We start from the raw sequence: 17,805 nt of genomic DNA on the forward strand, positions 1-17,805 counted from the left end.
GGTGGTAGGGTGTCTTCCTGTCCCTGTGTCCCGCCCCCTAGCCCTGTACTGGTGATAAGGTGCCTTCCTGTCCATGTGTCCTGCCCCTAGCCCTGTCCTGGCCTGGTGGTAGGGTGTCTTCCTGTCCCTGTGTCCCGCCCCTAGCACTGTCCTGGCCTGGTGGTAGGGTGCCTTCCTGTCCCTGTGTCCCGCCCCCTAGCCCTGTCCTGGCGTGGTGGTAGGAGGGTGCCTTCCTGTCTCTGTGTCCCGCCCCCTAGCCTTGTCCTGGCCTAGTGGTAGGAGGGTGTCTTCCTGTCCCTGTGTCCCGCCCCCTAGCCCTGTCCTGGCCTGGTGGTAGGGTGCCTTCCTGTCCCTGTGTCCCGCCCCCTAGCCCTGTCCTGGCCTGGTGGTAGAGTGCCTTCCTGTCCCTGTGTCCCGCCCCCTAGCCCTGTCCTGGCCTGGTGGTAGGGTGCCTTCCTGTCCCTGTGTCTCGCCCCCTAGCCCTGTCCTGGCCTGGTGGAATGTTGCCTTCCTGTCCCTGTGTCCCGCCCCCTAGCCCTGTCCTGGCCTGGTGGTAGGGTGTCTTCCTGTCCCTGTGTCCCGCCCCCTAGCCCTGTCCTGGCCTGGTGGTAGAGTGCCTTCCTGTCCCTGTGTCCCGCCCCCTAGCCCTGTCCTGGCCTGGTGGTAGGGTGCCTTCCTGTCCCTGTGTCTCGCCCCCTAGCCCTGTCCTGGCCTGGTGGAATGTTGCCTTCCTGTCCCTGTGTCCCGCCCCCTAGCCCTGTCCTGGCCTGGTGGTAGGGTGTCTTCCTGTCCCTGTGTCCCGCCCCCTAGCCCTGTCCTGGCCTGGTGGTAGGGTGTCTTCCTGTCCCTGTGTCCCGCCCCCTAGCCCTGTCCTGGCCTGGTGGTAGGGTGCCTTCCTGTCCCTGTGTCCCGCCCCCTAGCCCTGTCCTGGCGTGGTGGTAGGAGGGTGCCTTCCTGTCCCTGTGTCCCGCCCCCTAGCCTTGTCCTGGCCTGGTGGTAGGGTGTCTTCCTGTCCCTGTGTCCCGCCCCCTAGCCCTGTACTGGTGATAAGGTGTCTTCCTGTCCCTGTGTCCCGCCCCCTAGCCCTGTCCTGGCGTGGTGGTAGGAGGGTTTCTTCCTGTCCCTGTGTCCCGCCCCCTAGCCCTGTCCTGGCCTGGTGGTAGGGTGCCTTCCTGTCCCTGTGTCCCGCCCCCTAGCCCTGTCCTGGCGTGGTGGTAGGAGGGTTTCTTCCTGTCCCTGTGTCCCGCCCCCTAGCCTTGTCCTGGCCTGGTGGTAGGGTGCCTTCCTGTCCCTGTGTCCCGCCCCCTAGCCCTGTCCTGGCGTGGTGGTAGGAGGGTGCCTTCCTGTCTCTGTGTCCCGCCCCCTAGCCTTGTCCTGGCCTAGTGGTAGGAGGGTGTCTTCCTGTCCCTGTGTCCCGCCCCCTAGCCCTGTCCTGGCCTGGTGGTAGGGTGCCTTCCTGTCCCTGTGTCCCGCCCCCTAGCCCTGTCCTGGCCTGGTGGTAGGGTGCCTTCCTGTCCCTGTGTCTCGCCCCCTAGCCCTGTCCTGGCCTGGTGGAATGTTGCCTTCCTGTCGCTGTGTCCCGCCCCCTAGCCCTGTCCTGGCCTGGTGGTAGGGTGTCTTCCTGTCCCTGTGTCCCGCCCCCTAGCCCTGTCCTGGCCTGGTGGTAGGGTGCCTTCCTGTCCCTGTGTCTCGCCCCCTAGCCCTGTCCTGGCCTGGTGGAATGTTGCCTTCCTGTCCCTGTGTCTCGCCCCCTAGCCCTGTCCTGGCCTGGTGGTAGGGTGTCTTCCTGTCCCTGTGTCCCGCCCCCTAGCCCTGTCCTGGTGATAAGGTGCCTTCCTGTCCCTGTGTCCCGCCCCCTAGCCCTGTCCTGGTGATAAGGTGCCTTCCTGTCCCTGTGTCCCGCCCCCTAGCCCTGTCCTGGCCTGGTGGTAGGGTGCCTCCCTGTCCCTGTGTCCCGCCCCCTAGCCCTGTCCTGGTGTGGTGGTAGGAGGTTGCCTTCCTGTCCCTGTGTCCCGCCCCCTAGCCTTGTCCTGGCCTGGTGGTAGGAGGTTGCCTTCTTGTCCCTGTGTCCCGCCCCCTAGCCTTGTCCTGGCCTGGTGGTAGGAGGGTGTCTTCCTGTCCCTGTGTCCCGCCCCCTAGCCCTGTCCTGGCCTGGTGGTAGGAGGGTGCCTTCCTGTCCCTGTGTCTCGCCCCCTAGCCCTGTCCTGGCCTGGTGGAATGTTGCCTTCCTGTCCCTGTGTCCCGCCCCCTAGCCCTGTCCTGGCCTGGTGGTAGGGTGTCTTCCTGTCCCTGTGTCCCGCCCCCTAGCCCTGTCCTGGCCTGGTGGTAGGGTGCCTTCCTGTCCCTGTGTCCCGCCCCCTAGCCCTGTCCTGGCCTGGTGGTAAGGTGCCTTCCTGTCCCTGTGTCCCGCCCCCTAGTCCTGTCATGGCCTGGTGGTAGGGTGTCTTCCTGTCCCTGTGTCCCGCCCCTAGCCCTGTCCTGGCCTGGTGATAAGGTGCCTTCCTGTCCCTGTGTCCCGCCCCCTAGTCCTGTCATGGCCTGGTGGTAGAGTGACTTCCTGTCCCTGTGTCCCGCCCCCTAGCCCTGTCCTGGCCTGGTGGTAGGGTGTCTTCCTGTCCCTGTGTCCCGCCCCCTAGCCCTGTCCTGGCGTGGTGGTAGGAGGGTGCCTTCTTGTCCCTGTGTCCCGCCCCCTAGCACTGTCCTGGCCTGGTGGTAGGAGGGTGCCTTCCTGTCCCTGTGTCCCGCCCCCTAGCCCTGTCCTGGCCTGGTGGAATGTTGCCTTCCTGTCCCTGTGTCCTGCCCCCTAGCCCTGTCCTGGCCTGGTGGTAGGGTGTCTTCCTGTCCCTGTGTCCCGCCCCCTAGCCCTGTCCTGGTGATAAGGTGCCATCCTGTCCCTGTGTCCCGCCCCCTAGCCCTGTCCTGGCCTGGTGGTAGGGTGTCTTCCTGTCCCTGTGTCCCGCCCCCTAGCCATGTCCTGGCCTGTTGGTATTGTGCCTTCCTGTCCCTGTGTCCCGCCCCCTAGCACTGTCCTGGCCTGGTGGTAGGGTGTCTTCCTGTCCCTGTGTCCCGCCCCCTAGCCATGTCCTGGCCTGTTGGTATTGTGCCTTCCTGTCCCTGTGTCCCGCCCCCTAGCACTGTCCTGGCCTGGTGGTAGGGTGTCTTCCTGTCCCTGTGTCCCGCCCCCTAGCCCTGTCCTGGCCTGGTGGTAGGGTGTCTTCCTGTCCCTGTGTCCCGCCCCCTAGTCCTGTCATGGCCTGGTGGTAGGGTGCCTTCCTGTCTCTGTGTCCCGCCCCCTAGACCTGTCCTTGCCAGTTGGTAGGGTGTCTTCCTGTCCCTGTGTCCCGCCCCCCTAGCCTTGTCCTGGTCTGGTGATTAGGTGTCTTCCGGTCCCTGTGTCCCTCCCCCTAGCCCTGTCCTGGTCTGGTGATAAGGTGCCTTCCTGTCCCTGTGTCCCGCCCCCTAGCCCTGTCCTGGCCTGGTGGTAGGGTGCCTTCCTGTCCCTGTGTCCCGCCCCCTAGCCCTGTCCTGGCCTGGTGGTAGGGTGTCTTCCTGTCCCTGTGTCCCGCCCCCTAGCCCTGTCCTGGCCTGGTGGTAGGGTGCCTTCCTGTCCCTGTGTCCCGCCCCCTAGCCCTGTCCTGGCCTTGGTGGTAGGTATTCTTCCTGTCCCTGTGTCCCGCCCCCTAGCCCTGTCCTGGCCTGGTATTAAGGTGCCTTCCTGTCCCTGTGTCCCGCCCCCTAGCCCTGTCCTGGCCTGGTGGTAGAGTGCCTTCCTGTCCCTGTGTCCCGCCCCCTAACCCTGTCCTGGCCAGGTGGTAGGATGCCTTCCTGTTCCTGTGTCCCGCCCCCTAACCCTGTCCTGGCCTGGTGATAATGTGCCTTCCTGTCCCTGTGTCCCGCCCCCTAGCCCTGTCCTGGCCTGGTGATAATGTGCCTTCCTGTCCCTGTGTCCCGCCCCTAGCCCTGTCCTGGCCTGGTGGTAGAGTGCCTTCCTGTCCCTGTGTCCCGCCCCCTAACCCTGTCCTGGCCAGGTGGTAGGATGCCTTCCTGTTCCTGTGTCCCGCCCCCTAACCCTGTCCTGGCCTGGTGATAATGTGCCTTCCTGTCCCTGTGTCCCGCCCCCTAGTCCTGTCATGGCCTGGTGGTAGGGTGTCTTCCTGTCCCTGTGTCCCGCCCCTAGCCCTGTCCTGGCCTGGTGATAAGGTGCCTTCCTGTCCCTGTGTCCCGCCCCCTAGTCCTGTCATGGCCTGGTGGTAGAGTGCCTTCCTGTCCCTGTGTCCCGCCCCCTAGCCCTGTCCTGGCCTGGTGGTAGGGTGTCTTCCTGTCCCTGTGTCCCGCCCCCTAGCCCTGTCCTGGCGTGGTGGTAGGAGGGTGCCTTCTTGTCCCTGTGTCCCGCCCCCTAGCACTGTCCTGGCCTGGTGGTAGGAGGGTGCCTTCCTGTCCCTGTGTCCCGCCCCCTAGCCCTGTCCTGGCCTGGTGGAATGTTGCCTTCCTGTCCCTGTGTCCTGCCCCCTAGCCCTGTCCTGGCCTGGTGGTAGGGTGTCTTCCTGTCCCTGTGTCCCGCCCCCTAGCCCTGTCCTGGTGATAAGGTGCCATCCTGTCCCTGTGTCCCGCCCCCTAGCCCTGTCCTGGCCTGTTGGTATTGTGCCTTCCTGTCCCTGTGTCCCGCCCCCTAGCACTGTCCTGGCCTGGTGGTAGGGTGTCTTCCTGTCCCTGTGTCCCGCCCCCTAGCCATGTCCTGGCCTGTTGGTATTGTGCCTTCCTGTCCCTGTGTCCCGCCCCCTAGCCCTGTCCTGGCCTGGTGGTAGGGTGTCTTCCTGTCCCTGTGTCCCGCCCCCTAGCCCTGTCATGGCCTGGTGGTAGGGTGTCTTCCTGTCCCTGTGTCCCGCCCCCTAGCCATGTCATGGCCTGTTGGTATTGTGCCTTCCTGTCCCTGTGTCCCGCCCCCTAGCCCTGTCATGGCCTGGTGGTAGGGTGTCTTCCTGTCCCTGTGTCCCGCCCCCTAGCCATGTCCTGGCCTGTTGGTATTGTGCCTTCCTGTCCCTGTGTCCCGCCCCCTAGCACTGTCCTGGCCTGGTGGTAGGGTGTCTTCCTGTCCCTGTGTCCCGCCCCCTAGCCATGTCCTGGCCTGTTGGTATTGTGCCTTCCTGTCCCTGTGTCCCGCCCCCTAGCACTGTCCTGGCCTGGTGGTAGGGTGTCTTCCTGTCCCTGTGTCCCGCCCCCTAGCCCTGTCCTGGCCTGGTGGTAGGGTGTCTTCCTGTCCCTGTGTCCCGCCCCCTAGTCCTGTCATGGCCTGGTGGTAGGGTGCCTTCCTGTCTCTGTGTCCCGCCCCCTAGACCTGTCCTTGCCAGTTGGTAGGGTGTCTTCCTGTCCCTGTGTCCCGCCCCCTAGCCTTGTCCTGGTCTGGTGATTAGGTGTCTTCCGGTCCCTGTGTCCCTCCCCCTAGCCCTGTCCTGGTCTGGTGATAAGGTGCCTTCCTGTCCCTGTGTCCCGCCCCCTAGCCCTGTCCTGGCCTGGTGGTAGGGTGCCTTCCTGTCCCTGTGTCCCGCCCCCTAGCCCTGTCCTGGCCTGGTGGTAGGGTGTCTTCCTGTCCCTGTGTCCCGCCCCCTAGCCCTGTCCTGGCCTGGTGGTAGGGTGCCTTCCTGTCCCTGTGTCCCGCCCCCTAGCCCTGTCCTGGCTTGGTGGTAGGTATTCTTCCTGTCCCTGTGTCCCGCCCCCTAGCCCTGTCCTGGCCTGGTATTAAGGTGCCTTCCTGTCCCTGTGTCCCGCCCCCTAGCCCTGTCCTGGCCTGGTGGTAGAGTGCCTTCCTGTCCCTGTGTCCCGCCCCCTAACCCTGTCCTGGCCAGGTGGTAGGATGCCTTCCTGTTCCTGTGTCCCGCCCCCTAACCCTGTCCTGGCCTGGTGATAATGTGCCTTCCTGTCCCTGTGTCCCGCCCCTAGCCCTGTCATGGCCTGGTGATAATGTGCCTTCCTGTCCCTGTGTCCCGCCCCCTAGTCCTGTCATGGCCTGGTGGTAGGGTGTCTTCCTGTCCCTGTGTCCCGCCCCCTAGCCCTGTCCTGGCCTGGTGGTAGGGTGCCTTCCTGTCCCTGTGTCCCGCCCCCTAGCCCTGTCCTGGCTTGGTGGTAGGTATTCTTCCTGTCCCTGTGTCCCGCCCCCTAGCCCTGTCCTGGCCTGGTATTAAGGTGCCTTCCTGTCCCTGTGTCCCGCCCCCTAGCCCTGTCCTGGCCTGTTGGTAGAGTGCCTTCCTGTCCCTGTGTCCCGCCCCCTAACCCTGTCCTGGCCAGGTGGTAGGATGCCTTCCTGTTCCTGTGTCCCGCCCCCTAACCCTGTCCTGGCCTGGTGATAATGTGCCTTCCTGTCCCTGTGTCCCGCCCCTAGCCCTGTCATGGCCTGGTGATAATGTGCCTTCCTGTCCCTGTGTCCCGCCCCCTAGCCCTGTCCTGGCCTGGTGATAAGGTGCCTTCTTATTATTTTTCCATGAGGTTGGGTTGTTGATGTAGGGAATGTTGTTCGGTCTTTTCTGCTGGCATGGGACCTCCTTGGGATATACGCAAAGATACATAATCAGACAGACAAGCATGTAATTGCACGATCACACACACACGATCACACACACACGAACACACACACACAAACACACACACACAAACACACACATACTCCATACTCTGTCATTCTGATCCATTCTGGATCATATAGATGAGCTTTTTTGGAACACAGTGTGCACACAGCCTCCGCCATCAACTGTTTTCTGACCCCCCAGGGGAGAGTTCACTCAGCATCCCCATTGAACCCCCATAACCCTGTTTGTGTGAGTTTGTCTCACTCCTGTCTCAGCCTTTTCTCCAGCTCCATCTCTGTCAGGGACAGGTGTACACTAAGCCACTCAGAAAACACACATAGAGACACAGCATCCATCTTACCACAGCAGCTTTTAACACATTTAAAAACAGCATTTCCAAGATAGCTCAGCCACATGTCCAAAAACTCCCAACACAACAGAAACCGTTACTAATTTATAACCTGGATGGATGGAGCCGGGGAAACTTCCAGACGAATCAGGGCAGAAAGAAAGGAGAAAGAAATCCGTGAAATTGAAATCAATAATTTCATTAAATGCAGACCCTATTCTCCTCCTGCCTCTCTCCTGCAGCGGCTCTACTTCCCCTCAAACAACAACAACAACGACAACACAAGGAAACAGCAGAGAAACAAGAGTTGACCTTTGTCCAGTGGCCAACCATTCCATTTATTTCTTCCTTATCAAGCTGCTGATCAGAAGAGGCATCTACACTGATAATGCCCAGGATAATAGCAAGACCAGGCAGGAGCTAACGACAGAGAGACAGGCCAGAGAAAGAAAAATGTGTTTTGGCTGTCTTCTTTTTCTCTCTGTGTGCACACACAAACACACACACACACACACACACACACACACACACACACACACACACACACACACACACACACACACACACACACACACACACACACACACACACACACACACACACACACACACACACACACACACACACACACACACACACACACACACAGTATGTGATATATGGAGGGTTGTTGTTCTGGTGCTGGTTGTTTGTGCCTCTAATTCAAGGTATCCCATCAATAAGTGAGGGAACATCTTGTGTGTGTATGGTTTGGTAGTCTGACATTTAACAAGCCCTGAGACTATCTGCTGCAAACAGAGGTAACACATACTGCTTTATGTGTGTACTGACCAACTGCCAACACAAAACTAATGGTGTCATAGAATTATACATGTACATACACATGTACGATACATGTGAACAGTCTAACGTGTGAAGGACTCCAGAGACCAAAAGGCTGGCCAACCAGAAGAGTTCCCCAGGTGAGTGAGTGAAACCCTCTGTGCTGTCTTCTTGTATCAGTAATCTCCAGAGGCCTCAGGAGAAAGATCACCTCTACTGTTGTCTTCCTCCATCTGAAACAGGCCCATTATCCAGGCCTTAGTATCCGCAGGCCTGCAGCCCCTTAGTACCTCAATATCAGCAGACTTGGTTGCCTGCAGCCTTTGTCACTACCACTACCTCCTCTGATTTACAGCCTCTATGGCTCAGGGGTGTTAGCACCCTCAACAACCTCATCCCCAACCTCCACAGCCCCGTCCCCAACCTCCACAGCCCCGTCCCCAACCTCCACAGCCCCGTCCCAAACCTCCATCACCCCATCCCCAAGGCACAGATTGGCCGTGCCCCCGTGGGAATTCCCCTCACCAGAGGTGGCTAAATTCTCTCCTTGGTCAACTCTATCATCCTCAGGGATCCCTCTGTCACCTGCAGATTAGCCTGCTACGCTAACATAGGCCTAGACCATATCTACACTCATACAAATGAATCAGGACTTCTTCAATTCCTATTCCTACTAAAGCCTTATTCCTATCATTCTTATCCCAATCTCAATGCAGGGAGAAAATATATTTCTATAGCTAATCATAATGGGAACAATTCTATGTCTGCATGTTATTTCTTCCTTTCTCTTCTTTCATTTCATACTTTTCTCTTCTCTTTTTTTGTTGGAAGAGAGGAACTGGCGGCGGTCCGTCCGGAAGCTCAGAGGTCATTGTCCCAGGGGGTCTCTGGGAATGCAAACACACTACCATTGCTGGCAGGCTGCTCCACTTGCTCTCTCTCTCTCTCTCTCTCTCTCTCTCTCTCTCTCTCTCTCTCTCTCTCTCTCTCTCTCTCTCTCTCTCTCTCTCTCTCTCTCTCTCTTTCTCTCTCTCTCTCTCTCTCTCGCTCGCAGAGTTCAGACAGAAGCCAGAACATTTGTTACGGACTCATTTGGTTTCCTGGTACAGAGGAGTGTCTGGAGAAATGTCCAGTGCTGAAAAGCTAATGTGAGAACATGAGTAGAAACATTCACTGAGTCAAAGTATAACAGAAACAAGAAATATGTTTTAACTTCTGGGAAATTGGAGGGAGAGATATAGAAGACAATAATGTTAGAATAATGTGAGGTAAAACATATCAGGCCCTTGTTTATCCCCTGATACTAAAATGTTAAGTTCAATTATTGTTTTCCAGCCATGTGGACAGTACAGGTGAGCTTTTGTTCTGAAAAATGTTGGACACACAAGAGGATACACACACACACACACACACACACACACACACACACACACACACACACACACACACACACACACACACACACACACACACACACACACACACACACACACACACACACACACACACACACACACACACACACACACACACACACACACACACACACACACACACACACACACACACACACAGAGCTGGCCATTGACCATTTATTTCTGAAGTCTAAGCTCAGTGCCAGCAAGGTAACCACTCTGAAACAACTTAAAGTGCTTAAATCTACACTCAATATTTAATCCCCCAACTTTATCTCTTTGAGTCCCTTTCAAGACCAAAAGACAGGAAGGGAGGGAGGGAGACAGAGAGAGGGATGGAGAGGGAGGACACTGCAGGTGTAAACTGGTGGGGCTGGGAAATAAAGAAGGAGAGAAAAGGAGGGAGAGAGGAAGGAGAGGGAGAGAAAGAGAGGGTGCAGCTCTCTCAGGCCTCCTCAAGGTCAGAGCAGGGAGGAAGGAGAAGGTTAGTATTCACTCTTCACTCTCTGTCTCCCTCTCACCCCCCTCTCCCACCCCCTCTCTCACCCCCCTCTACTTCTCCCTCTCCCACCCCCTTCTCCCTCTCCCACCCCCCTCTCCCACCCCCTCTCCCTCTCCAACCCCCCTCTCTCACCCCCCTCACCCACCCACCCCCCTCTTCCTCTCCCACCCCCCTCTCCCTCTCCCACCCCCCTCTCTCACCCCCCTCTCCCACCCCCCTCTCCCACCCCCTCTCCCTCTCCCACCCCCCTCTCCCACCCCCCTCTCCCTCTCCAACCCCCCTTCCTCACCCCCCTCTCTCACCCCCCTCACCCACCCACCCCCCTCTCCCTCTCTCACCCCCCTCTCCCTCCCCCCTCTCCCACCCCCTCTCCCTCTCCCACCCCCCTCTCCCACCCCCTCTCCCTCTCCCACCCCCCTCTCTCACCCCCCTCGCCCACCCCCCTCTCCCACCCCCCTCTCCCTCTCCCACCCCCACCCCCTCTCCCACCCCCCTCTCCCTCTCCCACCCTCCTCTCCCACCCCCCTCTCCCTCTCCCACCCCCTCTCTCAACCCCCCTCGCCCACCCCCCTCTCCCACCCCCCTCTCCCTCTCCCACCCCCTCCCCACCCTCTACCTCTCCCACCCCCCTCTCCCACCCCCCCTCTCTCAACCCCCTCTCCCACCTCCTCTCCCTCTCCCACCCCCCCTCTCCCACCCCCCTCTCCCACCCCCTCTCCCCCTCTCACCCCCCTCTCCCACCCCCCTCTCCCTCTCCCACCCTCCCCTCCCACCCCCCTCTCCCACCCCCCTCTCCCTCTCCCACTCCCCTCTCCCTCTCCCTCTCCGACCCCCCTCTCCCACCCCCCTCTCCCTCTCCCTCTCCCACCCCCTCTCCCTCTCCCATCCCACTCTCCCTCTCCCACTCCCCTCTCCCTCTCCCACCCCCCTCTCCCTCCCCCCTCTCCCTCTCCCACATCCTCTCCCACCCCCCTCTCTCAACCCCCTCTCCCACCCCTCTCCCTCTCCCACTCCCCTCTCTCATCCCCCTCTCCCATCCCCCTCTCTCACCCCCCCTCTCCCCCTCTCAACCCCTTGTCCCACCCCCCTCTCCCTCTCCCACCCTCCCCTCCCACCCCCCTCTCCCACCCCCCTCTCCCTCTCCCTCGCCCACCTCCCTCTCCCTCTCCCACCCCCCTCTCCCTCTCCCTCTCCCTCTCCCACCCCCTCTCCCAGTGGAAGAAGAGGAGAGAAGAGAGGAGAAGAGGGGAGGGGAGGCAGGCAGGTGGCAGTGAGCAGCTGAGCTATTGAGGGATATGAAATATTTACCAAAGCAGTAATGATTCCCCCGACAGAGGAAGAAGAGGAGGAGTAGGGAAAGAAGAAGAGAGGAGAGTGAGAGCTGCCCATCTTCTCTGTGAGGAAGGAATGAAGATGATTAAAGTCGATCCCAGTCTTAAGCACTTTCCCTGTTCTCTGAAGAATAATACAGTCAATCACATGTTATGGCCAATAATATTTCAAAATCTCAAAGTCCAGATGGCATCTGACTTTCAGTGATGGTAAATTATGACAAGTTAAGTTGTGGGGACATGAAAGTTTGAAACAAATACTTGAAAAATGTTGGACACACAAGAGGATACGCACGCACGCACGCACGCACGCACGCACGCACGCACGCACGCACGCACGCACGCACGCACGCACACACACACACACACACACACACACACACACACACACACACACACACACAGCAAACAGGGTGTAATATAATAATCCTCTGTGTTTGAGGAGACTTCAAGGATAGGGAGGCCACCCCATGCCGAGGCATTTAATGTGTGTGTGTGTGTGTGTGTGTATCCCACTGTTTGCCTTTGAGCAGACAGGGCTGTGCTACACTCTTAGGACAGTGTGATCCGGACGTGAGTAAAAGGCCTATTAGGGAGGGAGACAGAGGAGAGGAAGGAAGCTTTACTACCATGCTGCTGTTCTGTTTTCACAACCCTCACACAACTACCAGGAGACTGGGGCTAACAAAACAACAGAGGACTGGTCCCTCCCTGGGTGGAGGAAGGTATCTCAGTCAGACCTCTCTGGTAGGGCTGGCAGGGGGTAGTTGTAGGATGTGTCCACTGTGAGAGCCCAGCATACATGGGGACCAAGGGTGGGGCAAACAACCATGAGTCTATAGAGTCTTAGTATGCTTAACACACACCTCGACTTAAACCTCCACATTATATTTGACCTCCACAGACTCCGTATGGGAGGCATAGAGGTGGGCCAAAACAAAACAGTAAGGGTAGGATAAACACATACTGACCTACACCAATCAGAATAGGAGCAAGGGTCAGCCCCTACGGCCAGAAGCTACACTTCCTGATCAGCAGGCCTGACACACTGAACATCTGACTCTTATCTCACCTGGGTCCCAGAGTCCCTGCTCTCCTACTCTCTGGGGTCAGTGCTGTTTCCGGTGTCAGAGGTCAGAGAGGACACAGCACTCCTGTGTTTGTCTGGGGGTGTGGGGCGAGGCAAGTGCTGTACATCAGCGGAATCTTGTCCCACAGGAAGTCAATTGTGTGTGTGTGTGTGTGTGTGTGTGTATGTATGTGTGTGTGTGTGTGTGTGTGTGTGTGTGTGTGTCTGTGTGTGTGTGTGTGTGTGTGTGTGTGTGTGTGTGTGTGTGTGTGTGTGTGTGTGTGTGTGCGTGCGCGTGCGTGCGGCCTGTGGTGTGGTGTGGGTTAGGTGGCATTGTTATTTCAACAGACATTTTTTTATTTTCTTCACAAACATTGATTTTTCTTCCTTCACATGCATCATCAATATTAATATGAACATTCATTTTGGCCTATGTAGATACTGCTAAACTGGAATGGAGGGGGGACAAAAAAGATTGAGAGGCTTTTAAAATAAATGCATCAAGGAGGCCATACCAAATGAGCCCATCAGTATGATCCATAATAGATCAGAATGACAGAGTAGGGAGTCTGTGCTGCTCCTAGTGTGTGTGTGTGTCTGTGCGTGTGCGTGTGCGTGCGTGTGTGTGTGTGTGTGGTTGCATGCCTGCTGACAAATGACCAGACACAACCTTTACAGCTGACCTACACAGAAAAAAACAGCCCACAAAAAAAAATACGGAGAAAATCCATGCAGGCAAAGTAAAAGCGCCTCTCGTCTGATGAGTGATGTTAAACAACAACTGGACTACCAGGCAATTAACATGATTAGAGTGCAATGCATTATAGACTTTAGTGTTCCCCCTTCCCTCCCTATCCACCTACTCTAGTCTGTACACATACACGCACGCGCGCGCACACACACACACACACACACACACACACACACACACACACACACACACACACACACACACACACACACACACACACACACACACACACACACACACACACACACACACACACACACACACACACACACACACACACACACACACACACACACACACACACACACACACCTCCACCGACCCAGTGCTCATTATCATACATGCTTTAACAGGCCGGCGAGGCTGCTGGGCCCTGTCAATGCTCTCCACTTTATTTATTAGTAAACAGAAACAGATGGGGAGGGGGAGGTGGTATTGACTAACCAAAGCCTTTTAAACAGGAATCAATGACAGGGGTGGAGCACTGAGACAGGGGCATTAACTCTGTAATATGGGGTTATGAAATGACTGGGTTGTTTAACCACTAGTGGGCTGTGTGGCTCAGTGAAGTAGTGACTGGATAGAAGGCTAACATGACTGTTGGCTACATGGCCCCTGTCTTTTGTTTTGACTGCATGGGGGAGAGGGGGGGGGCAGCGACACGCGAGCCAGCAGTCGCTGACAACAGATTTATAAGTGGAGGCATTGCAGGATTGATCCCATTGATTAGCGGTGCAGGCGAGTTAGCGGTTCTATTTTGTGTCAGAAAAGCATTATCAGGGGCTTATGGGGCTGTTGTTGGAGGGAGGTTTGATCGGGAGCGTGCCGTGGCGGTCGTGTGCTGGTGACAGGGTTGGGTCCTGTACTGTGGACAGCCCCCCTGTGGACTGACACACCACACCTCTCTATACTTCAACAGTCTCTAGCTGTGAGTGAAAGGGGGAGATGCTTTGTAACTGTGTGTCGTTACTGTGCCTGATACATCATCCAGGACATAGGACTTCCAGGAAGAGTAGGGTCCACATATCAACAAGATATACTGTCCCATCTCATATCACTACTGATGATGTACAGCATTACATCCCTGAGGGGCCAGGAGAGCAGACAGAGTAAACAGATACATATTAGTAGTAGATACAGAGTGATACATGAAGGTAGGAGGCACAGAGAGAGGTGAAATGTGGGTAGAGAAAGAGAGAGAGTGAGAGAGAGAAAGAGAGAGAGAAACATAGGGGGAGAGAAAGAGAGAGATAGAAAGAGGGAGAGAGAAAGAGAATGAGAGAAAGAGAGAGATAGAGAGAAAGAGAGAAAGAGAGAGACCTAAGTAAAAGACAGACAGAGAAAGACATACAGTACTAGTCAAAAGTTTGGGCACACCTACTCATTCAAGGGGTTGTTATTTTTACTATTTTCTACATTGTAGAATAATAGTGAAGACATCAAAACTATGAAATAACAAATATGGAATCATGTAGTGACCAAAAAAGTGTTAAACAAATGTTATAGTTGAGATTCTTCAAAGTAGCCACCCTTTGCTTTGATGACAGCTTTGCACACTCTTAGTATTCTCTCAACCAGCTTCACGAGGTAGTCACCTGGAATACATTTCAATTAACAGGTGTGCATTATTAAAAGTTAATTTGTGGAATTTCTTTACTTCTTAATGCATTTGAGCCAATCAGTTGTGTTGTGACAAGGTAGGGGTGGTATACAGAAGATAGCCCTATTTGGTAAAAGACCAAGTCCATATTATGGCAAGAACAGCTCAAATAAGCAAAGAGTTACAGTTACTTTAAGTCAATCTGGTACATTTCAAGAACTTTGAAAGTTTCTTCCAGTGCAGTCGCAAAAACCATGAAGTGCTATGATGAAACTGGCTCTCATGAGGACTGCCACAGGAAAGGAAGACCCAGAGTTACCTCTGCTGCAGAGGATAAGTTCATTAGAGTTACCAGCCTCAGATTACAGCCCAAATAAATGCTTCACAGAGTTCAAGTAACAGACACATCTCAACATCAACTGTTTAGAGGAGACTGCATGATTCAGGCCTCCATGGTCAAATTGCTGCAAAGAAACCACTACTAAAGGACACCAATAAGAAGAAGAGACTTGTTTGGGCCAAGAGACACGCTCAATGGACATTAGACCGGTGGAGATCTGTCCTTCGGTCTGATGAGTCCAAATTTGAGATTTTTGGTTCAACTGCCGTGTCTTTGTGAGACGCAGAGTAGGTGAACGGATGATCTCTGCATGTGTGGTTCCCACCGTGAAGCATGGAGGAGGAGATGTGATGGTGTGGGGGTGCTTTGCTGGTGACACTGTCAGTGATTTAAGGTACATTTAACCAGCATCGATACCACAGCATTCTGCAGTGATACGACATCCCATCTGGTTTGAGCTTAGTGGGACTATCATTTGTTTTTTGACAGGACAATGACCCAATACACCTCCAGGCTGTGTAAGGGCTATTTGACCAAGAAGGAGCGTGATGGAGTGTGTCTCCAGGAGGATCATTGTGTGTGTGTCTCCAGGAGGATCATTGTGTGTCTCTCCAGGAGGATCATTGTGTGTGTGTCTCCAGGAGGATCATTGAATGTGTGTCTCAAGGAGGATAATTGTGTGTTTCTCCAGGAGGATCATTGTGTGTGTGTATCCAGGAGGATCATTGTGTGTGTGTATCCAGGAGGATCATTGTGTGTGTGTGTTTCCAGGAGGATGATTGTGTGTCTCCAGGAGGATCATTGTGTGTTTCCAGGAGGATAATTGTGTGTGTGTTTCCAGGAGGATCATTGTGTGTCTCCAGGAGGATCATTGTGTGTATTCAGGAGGATCAGTGTGTGTCTCTCCAGGAGGATCATTGTGTGTCTCCAGGAGGATCATTGTGTGTATTCAGGAGGATCAGTGTGTGTCTCTCCAGGAGGATCATTGTGTGTGTGTTTCCAGGAGGATCATTGTGTGTATTCAGGAGGATCATTGTGTGTGTGTCTCCAGGAGGATCATTGTGTGTATCCAGGAGTATCATTGTGTGTGTGTTTCCAGGAGGATCAGTGTGTGTCTCTCCAGGAGGATCATTGTGTGTGTGTTTCCAGGAGGATCATTGTGTGTGTGTTTCCAGGAGGATCATTGTGTTTCTCCAGGAGGATCATTGTATGTCTCTCCAGGAGGATCACCGTGTGTGTGTCTCAAGGAGGATCATTGTGTGTGTGTGTTTCCAGGAGGATCATTGTGTTTCTCCAGGAGGATCATTGTGTGTGTGTTTCCAGGAGGATTATTGTGTTTCTCCAACAGTGCTAAGCTTTGCTGCAGTCAGAGGTCATCTCCATCATCTATATTAATGAGCTTTATCATTAGACAGCTCTGTGCAGTAATCCAATATGGGACGACACAAACACACATGCACACACACACTCACTCACTCACATACACACACAACCCCCTACTGCCCAGCACAGGGACTGAGCCTCGGTGAGCCCAGGCCTTAAACCACCCACTGGAAGGCAATTAAGAGTTTAACCTGGATGCAGCTTGGAGAATTCAGAGAGAGACTCCTCAGTCTCCAGTCAAATAGAGCAGGACACAGCAGAAAGAGATAGATGCAGGAGAGGTGGAGAGAGGAAGAAAGGGAGGAAGAGAAACGGACACGGAGAGAGAGAAAAGGAGAGAGACAAAGAGAGATGGAGAGGGTGTGGAGAGAGGGAGAGAGAGAGAGAGACGGACACGAGAGAGAGAAAAGGAGAGAGAGACAGAGAGACAGAGAGAGAGAGAGAGAGAGAGAGAGAGAGACGGAGCGATATTCGACAGAGAAAGAGAGCAAAATCAACAAGGATGGGACAAGAGCCAGAAGAAGAGGTTGAGCGAGTTGGGGCGAGGGAGCGGGGTAGAGAGAGAGATAGAGATAGGTAGAGAGAGAGAGCAGCAGCACTAGGCTAAGCTCAGTGCAGTCAGAGTACACAGCATCGCCTGGCTGAGAGAAAGGTCATCCCCTCATCCTCTCCAAGGACTTCCTTAAATAAAGTCTCCTATCCTGCACTTTCCAGAGCAAACAACCTCCTCCGTTCTTTATTAACTAAATATGAGCCACTCTGACCGGGGGACAAAAATTCAATATTTTCCCCACCAAATATTTAAACCAAGCAAATAAACAGATAAATAAATAGACCTCCCTGCCGACGGAGGAGGACGGCCAGCCCTCTGGATGTAATTTGACGGCCCAGTTATTTGAAGGGCCAGAGCCCACAGCTACTCATTTGATGACCTGTCAATCAAAGCAAGAGCGAAAAGCGACACCGTTGTTGTCGCCATAGAGGTGTGTGTGAAAGGTGTGTGTGTGTGTTTTTGTGCGCGTCTGTGTTATCACACGCACGCACGCACGCACACACACACACACAAACACACACACATATCCTTCTTCAAGGTTGGAGCAGATAAGGTGAGCGTCTCTCCTTATGAATACATCACACCATCTCCCCTCCTCTCCTCCCTCTCTCCTCTCCTCTCATCCCCCTCTCTGGGCAACCTATCAAAACATCTTCATGCTGGCCTAATACCCGGAGCTTTCACCGCGTTGTGTTCGCTGTCCAGGAGATGCATTAAACATGAAGACCGTGAGAGAGAAGAGAGGTGCAGCGGCAGAGAGAGTGACTTGTCTGGGCTAATTCCACCCGGCTGATTACGTTTTAAACCGCCATGTCAGGTCCGTCCTCTCTGGGGAAACTCACAACGCTTTTAGCTTCTTTTCTTCTCATCTAAAAAGAGGATGAGAATTGCTTGGCTAAGGCTGTTTTCTCTCTCTCTGGCCAGCCCGTCAGGCCCACCCATGGCTGCACCCCTGCCCAGTCATGTGAAATCCATAGATTAGGGCCTAATTAATTTATTTCAATTGACGTATTTTCTTAGATGAACTGCAACTCATTAAAAACTTTGAATGTTGTTGCATATTGCGTTTATATTTTTGTTCAGTATACATCTCATCTAATATGGCTTCTTCCTCCTTTATGACAGACACA

Source organism: Salvelinus fontinalis, chromosome 35, assembly GCF_029448725.1.
Source record: "Salvelinus fontinalis isolate EN_2023a chromosome 35, ASM2944872v1, whole genome shotgun sequence".
Lineage (NCBI taxonomy): Eukaryota > Metazoa > Chordata > Actinopteri > Salmoniformes > Salmonidae > Salvelinus > Salvelinus fontinalis.